Here is a 6,000-nt window from a genome sequence, read left to right as displayed (position 1 = left end):
AAGTAGAGAAAATGATATTTTTAGAGCCTCTGGGAAAAGGCGCGAGCATTATATGCGGCGGGAACGGTCCCTCATAAACCCCATCTAGGTGGGCCTTAGGATTAGCTAGCCTGATCATCTCCTCAACCTCTTCACGTCTCACATAGCCCGGAAGAAGGGGAGGTATCGCCACGTTCTAGCGAGCATTCTGCAGGGGTGTAGCCTGGTTAGTGGCTACTGTGCCTTCCCCTGGGCGAATTGTCCAGGGAATAGTGGATGGCTGCAATGTCATAGCTGGTACGGCCACATCCTTTACCAAGGCCGTTATTTTGATCGGAGTGCTAGTCTAGTCAATACCATAATAATTCCCTGGAAGCTCTTCATAGATATTCTCCGCCCCGTCACTGTCGTATTGCGTAAATGTAGCAAGATCAGGGAGAGTGCTTTCCCCTATCTTCTGAGTCTTACTCTTTTGCGCAGGAGTTGGAGTGGCTTTACTACCACCAATTACCAGGGCTTTGTCCTTGTTTTTTGTTGCTGAGGCAGAGGCGACTGCAGCCGGTGTGTCGGTATTGCCGCTAATTTTCTCCCGAGCATTAGGAGGTATGTATTTGCCGGTACCTGAAGGTTGTCCAAGTGAGCCAAGAATGGCGTTAGGATCCCCTAAAGCCTGGTCCAACTCAGCTCTCTGCATGGCAACTTGGGTCGCAAGATTGGACCCCTCGTTGCGAAGTACTGCCAAATCTGCCGCTGTATGCTTGGCCTGGTTAGCGATGTCAACGGAGATACGCTTGCATTGAGCAGCCTGGCCAGTCATCATATCCACAAGCTCCTTATGATTCTCCTGGCTTTTCTTGTACGTATCTTGCCATTGCCCCTGTGTTTGTCGCGAACTCACTTCAAGATTTCGCAGTGAGATCGAAACTTCATCCAGCCTTCAGCGTTCTTCCGCGAGGGCTTTTTCCATCCTTTCATTATATGCAGCATTATTTTGTTGAAAGATGGCAAGCCGCTCCTCAATGCTCGCATTCGCCGGAGTGATAATGGGCACAAACGGTTCGATTGTCCTGACAGGACCAGCCCCGAATTTCACCCTGCTCCCCATTTCACAACATTCCCCAACTCGCAAAACACAAAACTCAACTTAACAATACCAATCCCAAAGGTTATCAGAGCAATACTAATACACAAGGAAATAAAAGTAGAGTAAAGGATCAAGGGATCCTACAATGCGGAAGTGGTGACAATTATGCCTCAAATGTCATGTATGCCCGACCTCCACTAATTCGCCTGCAAACTGAGCGTTTGAAACCGAAGGGCCCAGGGGAAAGTACATAAAAACGTTAGCGTGAGTGGACAAAAATAAACAATTTCAAACAAAAGGAATTTTATACTTTCCCACATTTATTTCTTTAAAAATTCCCGATGCATGCAATGATTAACGAAAATAAAACAAGAGGAGTTCCGCTCATGAAAACCGACTAGCCCTGCTAGTCACAAACGATTAAAAGAAAAGGTTGAAACTCTGATACTCAAGGAAATAAAACCAGCCCCGCTGGCTAAAATAAATAGGACTAGGCCCGCTAGTCGAAAATAGTATAATGAGTAGGGGAAGCCGATAGCCATACGAGTGAGCCTCCCAGGCTCGGGTGATAGCCTCCTAGGCTAAAGTACTCCCATTACTCCCGTAATATACCCTTACGCCACTATGTGTAGCAATAGGATACTGGGCTTCATAATTACTGTCACAAAGACAGTAACCAGTGCCACAAAGGCGGAGGGCTTCGGTGATCCCATCACCTCGCCACAAAGGCGGAAGATCAAAGCTAGCAATGATAAGTCACCCAAAGTATGGCAAAAGAAAATCCGAAAACCTCATAAATCCATAAAACTTCCCCAACTCTCGTAAATGAATTTCCAACGACGTGTCCCACATGCCAAGATAATCTCAAGTTCAAAAATAAATAAGAGATAAATAAATTTAAAGACTAACTCCATCGAAATCTCATAAAAATCTCGAATCGACGAATAGAAATATAATATAAGTAGTATAAATCCGGAAATCACATCGGAAATAAATAAATAAGAGAAGATAAGCATAATCCAATGACGTGACCCCGCACGCCATAAAATCTTCAAATAATCAAATATCCAAAACCATTTCTGAAAATAACTATATGCTCGGGAAAGTAATACGATAAACAAATTATTATCTCAGAAACAAATAAATAAATGCATGCATCATTCTTTGAAAATAAAAGTCCACTCACAGTACTATTCCGACGATCACGTATACGAGTTCCTTCATCGAGCCAGAGCTCGGTACGTCGCCCTGTACACGATTATATTCTGTAAGCAATAATTCGACAATTTAATACAAATCCCATAATCAAAACCTCACCAATCAACTCTCCACTTGTTCTCGGATTCAACCCAAATTTTACCTCTAATACTAATTCATTATCTTAAAGGTTCCAAGTCAGAACTGAGAGATATCCGACGGTCGGATTCTCGTAATTCGATAATCGAAACCCTAAACTTCAAAATTCCTAATTAATTCCAAGTTTCTCCAAAAATTACCAAACTTCACATCCAAGCTCTACACAATTTATAGGATTTAATGGGCTAAAAACCAGAATTAAAACATTGCCCCACACGCCTCCACGGGCCACCAATAATGGCAGCGCGTGGGCCCCACGCGCCACTGGCAACCACCTCCGATGACCACCAAAATTTGGCAGCACCATCTACTCAACAAACCCAACCTCTTTCTCAACTACAACAAGTTTCAATTTTACCTGGAAGAGCTCCAATTTGGCCGGTGAAAAATTTCCAGAAATTCCAAGAACCCTAGAAATTGAAATTGTTAATTCAACCTCTACACTGCAAATTGAAATGAAAGACCTTAGGGGAAATGATCTATGTTAAAAACCGAACCTTCGATGCCAGTTTGGTGACCGGAGACTGCTGGAATCGGAAAATATCGGCGTTGACTCAAAACTGCTACAGTGACCGTCCTCTTCTTCTCGTTGCTGCACCTTCCACAGTTCATATTAAGCTACGAAACACCCAGAAATGAAGAGAAGGAAGAGAGCTTTCCAATGACATCTTATACGACAAAATCCGTCGCCGGATGGAGGAGTTATGGCCGGAAGAAGGTGACGAGGTCGGAGAGGAAGAGAGAATCGGGGAGAGAGAAAGGAGACGGCTCGGTAAGTTTCCGAAAATGGAAACTTACCACAGTAACTCGGCTATTTATAGAAAATTATCATGAACAGTAACTTTAGTATTTTGGCCATAACTTTCGCATATGAACTCCGATTTTTACGTACCACATATGCACGCGCTCGGTTTAACGTCCTCTACAACTTTTATGAAGAACATTTTCTAAAATTTTGACCCGAACAAAAAGTCATCTTTTAGGGCCACTAAAAGTACTAAAACGACAGTAAAAGTGAAAGTAAGGGTCGTTTACCGTCCAAATGACTAGTAAATTGGTATATTCAAGTTCGGGACGTTATATGTCCCCTCACCCACTACCACTTAGGCAGTGTTGGCGCGCCGCCAACCTCATTAGGCTGGGTAGGAGGATCTTTGTTGCCCTCAGTAGCGGGCTGTCGAGTTCCACTCTGTTCTGTTGACATGTTGGTGACGTTGGGTTGAGTGAGAACTTTTGCATTAACTGTTCGTCGAAAAGACCACGACAGTCGGCACAAGAGTGTGGCTTGTAACTGGAGATCTTGTGGTTTGGGCAGTTAACGTAAACCTTTTGGTAAGGGTTTAATTTCCTAATGGTTGCAGTCACAAAGAAACGCTGATGGTCCCGCCGTGTGTGCCAAAATGTTTGGCTCCAAAACCAGTATGGGTGCAAACTGTCTCTTTTGAGCATGTGAGCAGGCGTGCTAGCACTGTGGGGTGCAATTGTAGGAGAATCCCTTGACCTGACTTCTTGATCAAACGCCATGGACGAGGAGAGCACCAACCTCGTCACCAGGTTCTTCTCTATGCCTTTTGGAAAAGGACTTCTTGCCTTACGGATAAGGGCTTTGGTTGTGATCTCTTCGCAACACCGAATTGATACTCAAACGTTGTAGGTTGAGCAGAGCAATTACTGGGAAGTTTGGAGAAATCACGGGTTTTGCTAAAGCTTGACTTTAGCTTCGCTGGGTTGCGACTCGGTTGTAGGTAGGTTGCTCCGGAGAGGCTTTGATAATCTGTATGATTAGTTGATTTGAGAGTTGTGTCCTTAATTTGTCCTTGAAACCTGGTATTTATACCTAGGGTTTTGACTGTTCCTTGCCATAGAAGAATTATTGATTGAAATTTCCTATTCAATCTCCGCTACTTGACTCCAATAAGGGCTCATTTTCCTTATGGATCTCGGAATGGGTGAAGCTGTAACCCAAACCCAAGTAGGCTTATTTTTGGGCCGCAGGTATTGGCCCGCTATGCTAAATCCACTAAAGGATCTTGCCAAAATTACTTTTGGGCTCAAATAAATCTTACAGATATCCTCGGGGATATCCTATTCATTGTATGATTCAGTTTCCATGTAAGACTCATATTCTCTACTTGTAATCCTATATATAAACAGACTCCTATTATCAATGAAAACACATATCATTCTTTCTCAATTTCTAATTTCCTAAAACACTTAATTAAAATTTATTTTAAATTTTTTAATATACTATTTCATTTATGTATTTCATTAATTATTAATATTTTTATGATATTTTTTTCATTTATTTAATCAATTATTACTTTATATATTCACTGGGTACTTAAGGATGTCTCGGGAAATTATTATCTTATGCATTTGAAGCTTGTGAGATGTACATCAATCCCTCCAAGTGGCTTGAAGCAATTTGAAGTGGAGGTTGAATAGAAGATTTGAAATTCTAAGGTTTCGATTGGCCCCTTTTCTTTCTAGGTAAATCCCGACTTTTATGGTTAATAATAGACTTAGTGATAGTTGAAGAAGTTGTTGGGCTTGTTGTTGTGCAGGTTTTGGCATATGTTTCATGACCCAATTCGGGGGTTGCAGGCTGTGCGTGGAGCCCATGTGCAACCACTGGCGGTGGCGTGTCTAGCCTCTTTTTGGGTTTTTGTTTCCATAGTTGTCTTCTATTCGTCGATATGAGCATGTTGATATATTATGGGGTCATGTTGTGATCATTTGAAGTATGCTAGATTTTTTGTAATTTTGATTTTCTCGGTTTTCGATATGTAAGGATTTGACCATTGGATCGACTTATTGCTTTGATATATTGATTCTAGGAGTATTTCGGAGACTTTGGGTGGTCTCAGCTGGTCCTTCATTTCGATTGACGTAGTATTCGGGCTTTAGTTCTCGTGTTTCAGACTTAGATGCTTTCGTACCTTCAGTGATATTAAGATGTGACCTTAATGTGATTAGGTACGCGATGACGTTATCTTGGATGGATTATTGTGATTTTGTTCGCTCGGTTCTGTAAGAAGATGCAGCGGGATCCGAAGGTAAGTAATCTGATAATGTTCATTTAAGAATAGAGTTGCATTATCGTTTTGGGAGTTATTTATTCAACTCCAAACTATAGTTAGTATTAGTAGCATTCCTGAGTGAATGACTACGTGTATATATATATATATATATATATTTATTTATTTATTTACGTGAAATATATATGTATTGGTGGATTTGTTGTGATACGAGCAACATGTGTGAGTGGGTTCATTATTGTTTTGGGGTGTGACTTTTCGGGAACAATATATTGGGGAAAATGATATTTTCTATTGTTTTGAAAAGTGTTTGTGATTTGAGTAACATTTTTAGTCCAATGCAACGCGTTTAAAGTTTTGATCTGACAACAGGTGGTCTGAGGATTTTGGGAGTCACAGGCTGTGATTTCTCCTTTTGAGATTTGGGTAACATTTTGGGTCCATTGCAACTTGTTTAATGTTTTTATCTGACGACCGGTGGTCTGAGGGTTTTGGGAGTCACCGGTTGTGATTTCTCCTTTTGAGATTTGGGTAACATTTTGG

Source organism: Rosa chinensis, chromosome 4, assembly GCF_002994745.2.
Source record: "Rosa chinensis cultivar Old Blush chromosome 4, RchiOBHm-V2, whole genome shotgun sequence".
Lineage (NCBI taxonomy): Eukaryota > Viridiplantae > Streptophyta > Magnoliopsida > Rosales > Rosaceae > Rosa > Rosa chinensis.
The sequence above is the reverse complement of the archived record's forward strand: the minus strand, read 5'-3'. Positions refer to the sequence as shown.